The 15,107-nt window shown below is 43.7% G+C and overlaps 1 protein-coding gene across 1 annotated transcript in view; it reads right to left on the bottom strand.

The window, feature by feature from the left end:
* ATP13A3 (ATPase 13A3) overlaps nt 1-698 on the bottom strand; it is an 82,894-nt gene extending 82,196 nt beyond the window's left edge. Inside the window, exon 1 of the mRNA XM_046659218.1 lies at nt 603-698. The gene's annotated coding sequence lies outside the window, so the exon portion shown is untranslated. The remainder of the gene's footprint in view (nt 1-602) is intronic.
* Nucleotides 699-15,107: the final 14,409 nt, after the last annotated feature.

Below are 15,107 nucleotides of genomic sequence, written 5' to 3'. Positions count from 1 at the left end.
TCCGAAACAAACAACCAGAAAACTACGTGTAATTCGCCTTTGACAACCGGCTCGGCGCCCGGCCTCGGGGCGGAGGACTGGGAGGCGTCCCCAGGAGAAAGCTCCCACGCGCCCACTCCGCCGCCTCCGGCGGGAAGGAGTCTCTTGCGACAGTGTTGGATGCAAATTAAATACTTCCCTCCGCAGAAGCTTTATCTCGAGGCCGGGCCCCGGCCGGATATACAAATCACCAGTTTGGTTTTCGCGGCGTCCCTTCGGCGCGTTTAGGGACCTGCTGCTCCGGGCTCCGGCCATGTTTCGGCCCTGAGTCTACCTCGCCCGCGCCCTTGAGGCCCGGCCATCGCTGTTATTGTTATTCCACCTTGTCGCTAACAGAGCTCTGAGCTGCTTGAGCATAAAGAAGGGAAGGGACGGCACGCGCGCGGCCCCTGGTCCAGCGCGCTTGGGGAGACCTCGCTGGAGGCAGGGAACGTTCAGGTTCTGGTTCGTAGCACATGGCGAGCCTTCTCGGGGGCTGCCACCCCTGATCCGCGACGCATGGTGACACCTCATCTGAGGCAGCACACCGCCCCCCCCCCCCAAGTCCACGGCACCGATGTCACCTCGCCGGGAGGCAGGCACACGCTGCTCCTGGCCGCCCTGGGCTGTGCGGAGCTGGACAGTCGGCGCATTTCCTCACACCACGTGGCGTGGACGCGCTCTGGACCGAGATGGAACTACACCCCTCTTCCTATCCCTGGGCTACGTCTCACCGTTTGTTTGTTTGTTTCAAGTCTCGTGATCTTCAAATGATTAAATGAGATGAGGGGTGTGGAAGTGTTGGGCAAACTGTAAGAAGCTGTCTCTGCGGGGATGAAGTCTCCTCCTCCACCTTTCCCAGCTGCTTGGCTCCTGGCTGTTTGCCCTCAGCCTTTAAACAAGCTCAAGTCCCTCAAGTCCTAAAAACAAAACTATCGCGCTAACCCTGCGCTCGAAGTGCCCACTCCAGCTAGCTTCCAAGTGCTTCTCTCCCTCTCATGGAGACCACTTCAACAGTGGTCCCCGTCAGCTGTCTCCACTTCCTCATTTCTCAACACTTGGCACTCTGGCTCGTCCTCCCCAAACACACAACCTTCCATTACCCTGCTCAGGCGACAGTAACCCATGACCTTCATTTTCCCAAATCTGTAGGCATTCCTCAGTTCTTAGCTCTCTGGCTCTCTCTGCTACATTTGACACCTCACATGACTGTCTCCCACCTTCTGGCATCTCAGTACTGCCTTGGCTTCCAAAAGAGTACACTCTCCCGATTCTCCCCTCTCAGTAAATAAAGCTGCTGCCTCTCTTGGTGGCATCCTTAAGTGCCACCAATTATGAGTCTGCACCTTAAATACGAGACTCCACTCTAAGCCCACAGCTCTTCTCCCCGCACTCTTGGGAAATCACCTCCACCCATCATCATCACCATGGTTTCAACTGCCAAATCAGACATTTCCAGCCTATACCTCTTCCACAAAAGTTAGACCCAAATATCCAACTGCTTGCCAGGCAGCTCTGTCTAGATATCTCAGGGGTACCCCAAACTCAGCATGTCCAAAACAACTCATCCTCTGCCTCCATAGCAGCCCCTCCCTCCGCTGTTGACACCACCATCTACAGGCATCAGAATCGGAAAGCTGGGAATGAGTGAGTCATTCTTGATTCAGCCCTTTGCCTTATGCCATCACTCGTCCTATTTATTTCACCTCCTTAGATCTCTACCTCAAATCTCTGCCTCCATTCCTACTGGTGGGAGTTCCAGCCATCCTTTCCAGCCTGAACCGTTGCAGCAGCCTCCTAAAGTCTCCTGCAGACAAACTCAGCCTCCATTCAGCCTCCAGAGCGAACTCTCTAAAATGCGCTTCTCTTTAAAATCCTGCAGAGGTTCCCCTGGCTTCTGGCCGCAGTGCGGACCTACAAGGTATCCAATACAAACCTCGCAGTGCCCTCAAGCTTTTAAAAGACCACAAAGAGCCCCAGACTTCAAGAAGCAGCCAAAATCCTCAAAGTAAGGCAACACACAGCCAGGCAAGGGAACGCTATAGGAAGAAAAACAGTGATTGAAATATTTCTAAAAATTCCCTGCTACAGATGTTTTGGGTATGGAAAGAAGAGAATGTGGACACGGGGGGGAGGAGATGCTGAGTCACTGGGAAAGGCTTGAGCATGTTTATAGGCTGAGGAAAAAACAGAGCCAGGAAAGGAGGAGAAGCCCAAGACAGAGAGAAAGACAGTGAAGCGAGTCTTGAGAAGTCCTGGGAGGCTTGCTGATCTCCGCCCAGGATGATTCTGGGCCTGGGCCCAGCCCTTCCCTCCTTTGATCCTACTCCCTTTTTAAGACCCAAGCCATGATCACAACCCAAGACAGGTAACAGTCCTCCTAGTAAACTCTAATTTACCTTCCACGGACTATTTCACATCTCCTCCATCCTCAAAAGCCCCATCCTTGCTTGCCTTCCCCTCTCCAGGTCACCTTACCTCCTGTTTCACTGAGAAAATGCAGACCATCAAGAGGGAACACCCACGGATCTACACATTAACCCACATCAGCATCGGCTGTCTCTCCCTCACTCCAGTTTCTGCCAAGGGGCAATGCCCCCTCCCAAGAGACTTAACCCTTCACAGGTACAGTCCTGGCCTCCCAAAGGTCACCACTGTTGCCAACTCCAAGGGACACTTTTCACACCTTATTTTTCTAGCCTTCTCAGCGACATGCATTTCCCGTTCTTGAAACACTTTTCTTTTAGTTTGGATAATTCTCTTTTGGAATTCCTCCTTCCTCTTCATTGACTCCTTCTCAACCTACAGTGGGTGCTTCCTCTATCCTCCCTCTAAACGGTGCTCCTTCCCAGGGCTCAGTCCAAGGCCCATTTCTCTCTGTACACAAGTTTTATCATTTGTCCTTGAATTGTCTATCAACCTTACAAGAGTGGTGGATGGGGTTCAGGGGCTCTATAAACTCCTTAAACTGAATACCAATACTTTTAAAGGAAGAAGTCTAGCTTTCCTCAGCTTCTCAAAGCTGTCTGGGTCCCAAAAGAAGGGTAGGAGTGCTGACACACAGGCATTCCCCCAGTGACCTCATCCACCACGGCTGTAGCTAACGTCTGTAAGTACGTTAATGACTCTCAGCCGTATACTCGAAGGCCAGCTCTCTCTTCAGAGTCCTGGCCATACCTCCCTATCACCGTCACATGATGTCTCACTGCTGCCTCATAAATTCACTTATCCAAAACTCAACTCTTGCGCTTCCTCCCTAGACCAGCTGCTTTCCCAGGCTTCTCCACCTTAGCAAAAGACACTGTCGCCCACCCAGCTGCTCAAGCCAGAAACCTGAGAGTCATTCTTTCCAATACAATGCTAAGTCCATTTCCTACCCTCCCACATCTCTCCATCTCAGCTGCCACTAGAATAACCCAAGCCACCTCCATCTCTCACTTGGGACTACTGCCTTAGCCCCCACCTGATTTCCCCACTTTGACCCTTACCCCCTTCCAGTCCATTCTCACACAGCAGCCAGAGGGTACTAGTGTGTGTGTGACTCGGAGCACAGCTCTTGATGAAGGCTTTCAACTGCTTCCCATTTCACTGAGAATAAAATGTGAATTTCTTTGACCTACAGTGTCCAGTGTTGGATGTGGCCTGCCCATTGCTCCCCCTTCACTGGCACTCCTCTACCCTCACCCTCCTCCCGCCGCAGATCTCCTTCCCTACCTTACCTCATTCCAACCACAGCAGGCCACTTTTCAGTTCCTCAAACACTCCAAGCTCTTTCCTGCCTCAAGGCCTTTGCAAAACCTGTTCTTTCTCTCTTCCCTTTTCCCTTGCCCCGCTCACTCTTAAAGTTCAGCTCTTGGCTTAAAAACAGATAGTTCTTGAAAAAGGCCTTCCCCAGCCACTCATTCCTTCCTTTATTTTCTGATGACCTCCATTATTTTCTTTATAACGATTATCGGAATTTTAATTACCTGTGAGTTTATGTATTTAACACCTGCCTCTCCCACCAGACTTCAAGCTCTGTGAAGATGGGGACCAGTTGTAGCTCCAGAATTTTTCTAGAAGGGCCTTAAAAGTAGCAATCTCTTTGGAAGAAGAACTGAGGGTTTTTCTTAAGGTGTTTGCATGACACTTTTTAAGATTGTCCATTTTTGTAAGTGGGGGAAGGAATTATGGGGAAGGGGCACGTAAAGCATCCCCCCTGGCCTCCCCCCCAAGCTATTTTTTGGTGCTGCTACTGGCAGAGACTGAGTTGGTTTGCTTTATCACCGTATATCCAGCACTAGATGAAGCCTGGCATATGGTAGATGTTTAAATGTTTGTAGTCTGATGAATGAATGAATGAATGAATTTACAATCTCAAACATCATCTTCAAATGTCTTTCCTAACTCCCAGGCTAAGAATCCCTCTCCTGTGCATCTTTTTCACTGCATTTACAACCTTGAATAAGTATCTGCTTAGTATCTTTGTCTTCTGTCACTCTATGTCCTATTTATGTGTTTGTTTCTACAGTTCTAAATATTTTCATGTGTTATTTGATCATCACAACAATGCCAATACTAAAAGTAATAGTTACTATTATCTGTATTTTTTTATAGATGAGAAACTGAGGAAACTTTACATGTATGAGTTCATTTAATCTTTCAAACAATCCTAAGAAGTAAGTACTATTATCATCTCTATGTTTACAGATGAAACTGAGGAAAACGTAAAGTCCCATTTTACAGAATAGAAAAAGATGTTTAATAGCTCACTCAAGGTCGCAGAGCTGGTAAACAGCAGCACAGCCAGGATTCAACCCAGGCAACTTGGCTCCAGGGCCAAACTCTTCATCAGTATGACTGAACAAAGCCATAGTGACCCATCCTCTGGGATCCAAAGTCTTTGGATTATCTGTTTAAACACCCAGACTCTGACTGCCTCATGAGCAAGGACCTAACTAAGCCATCTCTGGATCCTCAGCTCCTGGCCGAGACCCAGCCCATGATGGTGCTCAGTAATGTGTGCCGAGTAAGTGAGTAACAAATTATCATCAATTTTCACAACCACTAAGTCAGACTAGCAATGGAATGGTTAGGATTCCCATCTTACAGGGACGAAAAATGAGTTCCACAACTTCCCAAGAGGAGGTGATTCGTCTCACTGCCCCTTTGACTGACTTCAGCCCTCTTTTATGTTTTCTCTGCTGCTTCCATGAAAGGTTAGAGGACACGTGTTTACCTTAGGAAGACTTCACCTTAAGAGAGGCTAAAAAAAATGCCACAGTACTCCCTGTCTTTTCTGGAAAAAGTGGCCAGTGAAAGTATTTTGATTATAATGTTTGCTTAACGAGCTCTGTTTCCTTTAGCTCCTATGCCATTCTGTCCCTGTTTAGCTTGAACCACAGAGGCCTGTGTGTGTGTGTGTGTGTGTGTATTTTGGAACAGAACAGGGAGCAGAGCTGTGAGTCAGATGTCTAGAAATCAGAGTCCAGCGGCCACCACTGATTCATTTCTGTTGCTAAGCAAAATATGTAATCTTTTTTTTGCCTCTGCCACGAAACAACAGCCAGGGGCCCCACATTCTTCTCAGGCCATGGTGCCGTAGGATATGTTGGGTCACACGCTGCTGAGTGTTCAGGGCGTAGGGCCCCTGCTGGAGGAGTGCTAGAAATCGGTCCTACAAAAGGAGGGAACTCCTGATTTGTAGCACCTGCCAATTTCGTGATGTAAATACCCCACCACGGCTAATTTCAAGCTACCAACAGTTTAGGTGGCTCACAAAATTCTTAGCAGAAACGAAATAACTTAGCAGTCTGCTTTAAGGAGCCAACAGAAACCAGCTCCAGCACACTGCCACTTATAGTAACTCCTCATGTGGACAAGAACAGGAGAAATACAAGCAGCCTTTAGATGATGGTTTTAGGGGCAAGGCCTGCCTCATAGGATGTTACAGGGAATTTCCTTGTATTTACATATAATGATTTCACCTCTGATGAGAAAAGACTAATTGTATTGGAGATGGGAAAACTAGGTATAATTCTTAGCATTCTTAGAAGTAACATGTTTATTTCTTTGAATTTCAATTTTAATAGGAAGACTATTACCGACCTCACAGGATGGCGGATTATCTAGTAAACACATATAGCACTTACTGTCTGCTAGGAACTGTTTAAATACTTTACAAATTTACATACTTAACCTTTATAACAACACTGTAGAGTAAGTACTGTTATCAGTTTAGAGATGAAAAGACCAAAGCACAGAGAAGTTAACTAAGTTCTCTAAGGCCACACAGCTAGCAAGTAATAGAGCCAGGATTTGAACCTGGCTCCAGAGTCCATGCATGCTTTTAACCTCTAGGGCCCCAAGTCAAAGGCACCTGCCTGGTTTAATAAATAGAGTTTTATTGGAACACAGCCATGCTCGTTCATTTACATGTTGTCTGTGGCTGCTTTTGTGTTAGAGTGGCAGAGTTGAGTAGTTGTGGCAAAGACCATATGACCCAAAAAGCCCAAAATATTTACTATCTGGTTGTTTACAGAAAACATTGGCTGCTCCCTACTCTATGGTGTCCTGCCTATTTGTATAGGCTGACACAATGGTTATTATTAGGAGCCTGGTGGTCCCAAAGGTCAAGCTGGTTCTGAAATTGTGTTCTAGGCCAATAAGACAAGTGAAAAGTAATGTCAAGATTATAACCGTACCCTAGCATTTGTACTATAACAATTGTGTCAGTGAAATAGCATTAGGATGTAAACTTGAGTAACAAATAATCCATGAAAATGAGTATTAATAGAAATATGTGCTTTATGGGATCCTGATATCTCAGGGTTGAATTAATTCAGAGATTGTTCATCCCAACCCCAACTCTCCACTGGGGGTTGTTAGACTGGATTTCTGAAGTTGATGCTGTAAATCGCTCACCATCAGCCCTCAGGTCCTGCAGGATGAATCTCCTATACAGACACGGGCTTTTTGCTCTTTTATGGGGCTCAGGCAGCAGGCCCCCATCTCCATGCCTGTCGTTCTGTCTCCGAGGCAGTTCCTCCATGTGGCTGTTTCAGATGCCAAGCAGAGAAGCTCCTCGAAGCCTGTTACCCACTGTCCTCCTGGATCGTCATTAAAAACTTCCCCTGACCTTTGCAGCTACTTCCTGTGAGCCTCTTAGGGACTGCTTGTGACCTATTTTCAGAGCTGGCGGTTCTGGCTTCTAGAGCAAATGAGGAACAAGCCCAGCTACAGGTGGTCGACTGTTTCCTTTGGGCTCCTGGCACCAAGGAAGAATTGCTCACTGAAAGGATCGTAGGTCAGAAGGATGCCTGGTTGCCGCATCAGGGCGGTAGATTTTCATATAAACCGTGGGTCAGTATTCAGGATCGTCCGAAAGCTGTTATCTTCTGTTTGCTGAAGACAGTTTCTTCCTTATAGTAATAAAGAAAAAGAACCCATTGAATCTTCTTGTTGGTTTTTTTTTCCTCAAAGCAAAGATGCCTCACCAGAATTGGTCAATTAAGGAAATACTGATTGAGCTCCTGAGTGGAAGTCCCATTGCCAAAGAATTTCTTTCATAAACGTTTCAAAAGTGAGTTGATCCAAAACGCACCTCCACCGTGAGGTTACCTGTAATCTAGTCTAGGAAGCAGAATCTAAGCACCCCAAGGTTCTGCAAATTTCATAAGAGCTGCAGGCACAAAATGAAAGAGAACAAGGCTTCAAGGTGGAGAACACCAGGAACGTCTGGCTGTTTCCACCTTGTTCTTTGTCTCTACACTCCTGACATACACTGAAATAGCTCATAATTGCCACGAAGACAACCAAAGGGAAACCTCTTGGGGCTTTACCAAAAATTTCCTTTATAATTTTTTAAGCTCATGTGATTTATTTAGGGTCCCTTTAAATAAATTTATGACCTTGGTTTCATTTTTAAGGTGTATGTAAATTTTAAAAAGACTCAGGACTCTAAAGATCTCAAATATTCCTTCAAGGGGTCCCTAATAGCTCCTTTGGGTTCTTGAAATACTTGATTTTATCTCTTTATTAGAAATTACGTTTTCCCACAAATAAAAATCACGCTCAGCTCCACCCTCCTCCATTCCAATTCAAATATGAGCAGAATGATTACAAGCTGCAAGAGAGAAGGTATAGTCGACTCACCTTTTTATCCCCCACAACATGTGGCCACAGAAGTAGGTGATCAATAATTGTTACTATTGCTATGAAACCTCCATGAAAACAGGAACTTTCTCTATTTTGTTCATTCCTATAGCCCCAGTGACTAGAATAACCACCTGGTGGTAGCCACTCAATAAATAGTGAATAAACTAGCCTGTAGTCTTAATAAATGTAGGGAAGGAGGTTTAGAATTCTTAACATTTTTTTCAGTAAACTTGGCCCTCCTTGTAAGAGTCAGGGATTAATCAGAGAAGGAGAATCAGTAGGAGATATATATTGAGAGACTTATTGCCAGGAATTGGCCTACAGGCTGGATGGGGCAGGCGAGGCAAGGCTGGAATCTGCAGGGCCGGTCCTCCGGAAGGGCAGACTAGAACTCTTAGATGGAATTTCTGCTTCAGGGAAGCCTCAACTCTATACATAAGGCCTTTCAAACAATTGAATTAGGCCCACCCACATTATTGGGATAATCTCCCTTACTCGATTGTGGAATTTAAGCACATCTACAAAATACCTTCATAGCATAGCTCATCAAACCACGCTGAGGCAGCGTCCTACATGCCACAACTAGAAGGACCCACAAAGAAGAATATACAACTATGTACCAGGGGGGCTTTGGGGATTAAAAGGAAAAAAAAAATTTTTTTTTAAAATTCGAAAACACATTACAAAAAAAAAAAAATACCTGAAAACCAAAACCGGCGGAAGACATCACAAGAAAAGAAATCTACAGACCAATATCTCTTATGAATATAGACACAGATATCCTTAACAAACTACTAGCAAACCAAGTCCAGTAACATATGAAAAGGATTTTACACCGTGACCAAGTGGGATTTATCCCAGGAATGTAAAGGTTGGTTTTACATATCAAAATCATAAATACACCATGTAAATAGAATAAAGGGCAAAAACCACAGGATCATCTCAATAGATGCAGAAAAAGTATTGCAAAATTCAATACCCTTTCATGATAAAAACATTCATGCCAAAGTTTATAGCAGCCTTATTCATAATAACCAGTGAGTGGAAATAATCCAAATGTCTATCAACTGATGGGTGAATGAACAAAATGTAGTATATCCATACAAGGGAATATTATTTGGCAATAAAAAGAATGAAATATTGATACATGTTACAACATGGATGAACCTCAAAAAAACTATGCTAAGTGAAAGAAGCCAGACACAAAAGGCTACATCTTATATGATTCCATTTGTGTGAAATGTCCAGAATAGGCAAATCCGTGGAGACAGAAAGTAGACTAGTGTTTGCCAGGGGTGGGGATGGGAGGTGAGGGGGTGAAGAGAGGGTGACTGCTAATGTGTACAGGGTTTTCTTTTGGCGTCATAAAAATATTCTGAAATTAGATAGTGGTGATGGTTGTACGACTCTTGTGAATATGCTACAAACCACTGACTTTACGCTTTAAAAGTGTGATTTTAATGGTATGTGAATAATATTTCAATAAAGTTGTCAATTTAAAAAATAGTATATTTACAGGGGCAGGCCGGTGGCACAGCAGTTAAGTTCACATGTTCCACTTTGGTGGCCCGGGGTTGACCGGTTTGGATCCCAGGTGTGGACCTACGCACTGCTTGTCAAGCCATGCTGTGGCAGGCATCCCACATATAAAGTAGAGGAAGATGGGCACGGATGTTAGCTCAGGGCCAGTCTTCCTCAGCAAAAAAGAGGAGGATTGGCAGTGAATGTTAGCTCAAGGCTAATCTTCCTCAAAAAAAAAAAAAAAGGTATATTTGCAAAGGGTTTTAAATAACATAGTAAGGATTCCAGGCCATGGTTCAGCTGTACCTTTACTTAAATCTTATATTCTTTCAGCTACTGTAATTCAATTCTCCCATCACATCAGACCATCAGAAGGTTCCAAATGAAATATTAATATTTATATTATGTGAAATATCATATTACTCTAGTGCCTCACGGAATCACCCTAACAGAGTTTCAACTAAATATATCTTTCCTATAATTTTTATCTAAGCTGCTATAATAGCCATATGGATCTTCCTTCTGCATCCTTTGCACTCATACTGAGAATACTGCACATCCCATCCTCACATCACTCACGTTCCCTGGATTATAAAATACTTTACGAAAATTTTATGTTTCATTTATTTTAGGAAAAGCAATGTCCCTTAGGAATTATCCTTTCTGATAATCAAAACTATGCAACTGATTGTAATTTCTTCTTCGCCTTGGAGGAAGCTCAGTTGTACGTTGATTGAAATGATTAACGTATCTGTATATCCATTTTTTTCTTTCTGTTTTTCTTCCTCTATTCATCATTTGCTGTTTTATGGCATGGGATTTTGGTGTCACCTCAAATCCCAACATTTAGTTGAAGGATTGGTTCAGGATTTTGGACTAAGGTTCAATGTTTAATTGTGCTTCACATCAAATCAAGGTTTCTCTACACCAGCACTGTTGACATTTTGAGTTGGATAATTCTTTGGGGTGGGGGAGGCCTGTCCTGTGCCTTGTAGGGTATCTAGCAGCATCTTCGCCTCCAGCTGCTAGAAGCGAGCAGCAGCTTCCCAGTTTAACAACATAAAATGTATTCCGCTATTGCCAAATGTCCCACGGAGGACAAATTGCCCCTGATTGAGAGCCACTGCATTAAGCATCATTGAAAAACAGACTCTCACCACTCTTTCCAGTAAGTCTTGAGAAGTATCAGAAATTCATCACTCTAGATAGATAGGTAGGTAGATAGATAGATAAACAGATAGATTCATACTTTGCTCACTCACTTGGGAGGAATCAAGGACATATCGGCATTTGGTGTCTGTCCCTGGGGCAGAGCTGCTTCCCTGTAGATCTTCTCATTTTACAGGGAAAGAATTTTCTGATTATTTCATTTAAGCCCAGCAATCCATTGAAAGGAAATTATTCTTATTCCAATTTTTAGATGAGGAAACTGAGGGTCATGGAGTGAAAATGATCAACTTCAGGGCTAAACTCCAAATTCAGTGCTGCTCCTCTCACTGCTAGGGAAAGCTTGCCTCTCTCTCTTCTCTGTCTGTATGTAACCACGTCCTCCTCCCTAGGTCGTTAAACGTTAGGGATGGAGTCCTATAAGGCTAAGGTCTTCTAAAGTGTCAACCTCCTAAAATGGCACTTAATCCTGTCAATGCCTGGAAAATGGATTCTCTCTTCCCAGATTACATCATACTTTAACCTAGTTAAAACTCACAAATTTCCATTAGCTCTAACTTCCTGTTTACAGGAAATGCAGGGGATAGAGGAATGAGTTAGACACCAGTAGGGAACAATCAATCAAATCCAGAAGTGGGAACATTCTATGAGACAACTAGTCTGAACTCTTCCAAAAAGTCAATATCTTGAAAATAATCAAAAAACAAAGCCACGGAGGTGTTATTTTAGAATAAAATAGACGAACAAAACGTAACAATCAAATGCAATGTGTAAACCTTGATTGGAATCGTGGTAACATGTAAAAGTCATTCTTAGAATGAAGGGAATTTTGAATTTGGACTAGATATAAGATTGTGGAATCCATTTTAGTTTTCTTAGATGTGATAATGGTGTGGTATAAAAGGATTGTTCTTATTCTTAAGAGGTATTTGCAGAAAGCATTTTGAGATAAAGTCCCATGATATTTGCAACTTTCAAATGGGTCAACAACAACAAAACAGCAAAGATGGATAGATAGATAAAATAAATATAGTAACATATTAACATTTAAAAAATTTAAATGGAAGATATACAGGAGTTTGCTGTGCAATTCTTTCAATTTCTCTGAATGTATGAAATATCTTTATAATAGAAAGCTGAGGGGACAATAACAAGCCTTCTTAATGCACTGAGTGTTGAGTAACCCACAGATCACTTTGGGTGAGGGGTCTATGGTTAGGCTTCAATGACCCATGAACCCCCTACAGCCCTGAGCAACACCCAGAGTGTGGATGTAGCTCTGCCTTTCCCTGGGGAGAGGTTCTGTAACTCTTGTCCAATTTTTTCAAAGGAGACCCATGACTCCAGAAAGGCTGTAACCTTGAGGCTCGTCTGGGGATTTTAGGTCTGGTGGCTGCAGAAGCATGAGATTTTTCAACTTCGAGACATTTCTCTGCTGCTCAAATCCCATGCTGGAGACAGCTGCCTAAAGTCATAGGATCTTAGAACTGAAAGGAGCCTTAGGAATGATTTAATTCAACCGTGGAGACGGAAGCTCTGAAATAGGCCTTGTCCAACATCAGGCAATTAATTAACTTAGTGGTAGAGAGAGAAGGTCTGGTTCCCAGGTTTCCACTCAGCTTGTTCAAAGAACCAGCCTTGTTTGTCCAGTCACTTGACTGCTTCCAGTTTCTGTATAGACTAGAAAAGCCGACAAACATCCTTATGTAGGCTGCAAAGCCCACCTGACCTGCTTCCCCTCCCCCTTCCTCCTCTGACATCCCCTCCTACTATCCCACCCAGGCTCTCTCCTCACCTGCCACGTGGTCTCCTTGGGATTGCTCTGACACAACCAGCACATGCAGGCTTTCTCTCTGTTGCCCTTGCAGCTCTCTTCCTCCAAATCTTTGCTTGGCTGACTGCCCCACCTTCTTCACCCCTGCTCAGGTCTCTCCATGGGACTGACCACCTGTTTAATACTGCAACTCTCTCCACCACCACGTCCAACAATACTTGATCCTACTGTTTCACCTGTCACCTTCCAACACGCTGTGCAGTTTTCTTATTTATTATGCAATTTGTTTTTGTTATTTTCCGTATTGCTATATATGCTCCACAAGGGCCTTTGTCTCTGTGTCTTATTTACTGATTTTTCCCAAGTGCCTGGAGCCATGCCTGGCACAGAGAAGGTCCTACTCAATGCTGGAAATTTTTACTGAATCAATGAATATTCTCTCTTTGCAATGCAGGACTTAATTTCAACTTGTGTTGATAAAGAAGACCACAAAGAGGCAAAAACAATAAATCAGGTAGAAAAAGTGGGGTGAGGGGTTATCCTGGATGTTTTCATTATTTCAAAGGTCAGATTTAAGCTTTGCTTGGGTGAAATATATGAACAGGCATACGACCAGGAGCTTGGCCCTGTTTTACACAATGTCAGCTAGCTGCTGCTCGGTACACGAAAGAGATTACCAGCATCTCTTCCCACCTGAGGGCTTACATGTTGCAATTCTCTTGTACTCTAATAAGTTCCTAAATATTTAATACTTGAATCACTTCCTAATAGGGTGTTGATTTACTATATCACAAGCATATTTAAGAGACATCAGTTTAGGTTTGTTGGGATTAAGTTTAAAACCCAAAAGCTTAGCTTTCAGAGGCAAGCAAATGAAAAAACATTGTGTGCATGACACAGGGGAGCATTTACACATGAGCTAAGACTTGCAGCTGTGTTTTTCTAAGATCCCCACCTTTGCTTCGGGCCAACTGGGTTTCACATTGTTCTGAGTGTGTGAACGAAGCTGAGATGAACCCAGAGGGCTGGGCCCACTGTGGGGATCTGTGGTGGGTGCCCTGAGCAGTCACTCTGCAGTTTTCAAGCTTTGGAAGGAGTCTCTGACCTAGTATTTATGGAGACAGCTCCATTCTCATCTACAAGTGTGGATGTGGGTATTCGTTGCTAAATTTCGCCAGAAATTGAGGCTAAACTTCAGAGAGGAAAAGTGGTTGGCTTGTGACAACTCATCACTTGGTGTGTTTTGCCAGTAACTTTTCCTCATAAACACGTGTGTGTTATCTTACCGCCACTTCATGTCGTAGGTGAACAAATGGACTGACTGCTGAGGGATTTTGATAAGCTCTGACAAAACGTGGTCCGATTTTCTTTCCCCATCCTCCACATGTTGGACACCTGCGCCTTTCAGAAAGTTTTCGCAAATCACAACATCCTTCTCTTCTCTGTGGACCCATCTCATGGCTTATTTTTCATACAAGGTCACTTGAATCACTGTAGGCCTCCGTTCGTAGTGACAAACCATTGCCTCTGCTTGCATATGTCTGGATTGCCAGACATAAGGAAAAGAGGTTTAATGAGAATTTCCTTTCTTTCAAAACAACTTTCTGTTTTGTGATTGTTGTTGCCATCATTCATTGAAGAATTATGTAGTGAATGATTGCTGTGTGTTTTAGAATGTGCCGGGCACTGGAGAAACAATAGTACAAAAACACCGCTCCCATCCCAAGGAGGTTATAGTCTAGCCTAGTGAAACAGAAATAAGAAACCAGGAAATTCAGATGCAGAGAGATGCAACGAAAGAGGTAAGTACAGATCGTTGTGGAGACTTCCTGAGCACGTAAGGAAGACTTTCAGTAGGAAACACCATGGGCGCAAATTTCCTAAATAGGAAGCAAGAATGAAGACAAATATCCATGATGGCGCTACCCAGATGAGGCACTATGAACATTTGCGTATTTCCTTTCAGGCACTTTAGATTCATTTTAACATAATTGTGCACATTCTGAAAGTAGAATCTCTTATCCTACTTTTTTTTCCACTTAATATAAGAACATAAGCATTTTCTCCACGTTATTAAAAAATGGTTGTAAGCATTATTTTAGTCATATGAATATGCTGTAATTTGCTTGTCCAGTTCCTTATTTACATTGCATACTGTTTGCACTCATATTAATTAATTCATTCTGCATTTATTGAACTCTTGCCTTTCAAGAGTCGGGCACTGGGCTGTGTTTGAGGACACAAAAACGAGTAAGTTTAGACCTCCAGGAACTCAAAGGTGGAAAAAAGTGACTGGGAAGGAGACATCGACAATTAATATAAGGTGACAAAGGGAAACACAAGGGGATACAGCAACCAAAGAGGAAAGGACTTACAAAGTGCCACAGACTGAGTGGCTTAAAACAACAGAGATGTATTTTCTCACAGCTCTGGGGGCTAGGAGTCCGAGATGAAGGTGTCAGCAGGTTTGGTTTCCTCTGAGGCCTCTCTC

This window comes from Equus quagga, chromosome 4 (genome assembly GCF_021613505.1).
Source record: "Equus quagga isolate Etosha38 chromosome 4, UCLA_HA_Equagga_1.0, whole genome shotgun sequence".
Classification (NCBI taxonomy): Eukaryota; Metazoa; Chordata; class Mammalia; order Perissodactyla; family Equidae; genus Equus; species Equus quagga.
The sequence above is the reverse complement of the archived record's forward strand: the minus strand, read 5'-3'. Positions and strand labels throughout refer to the sequence as shown.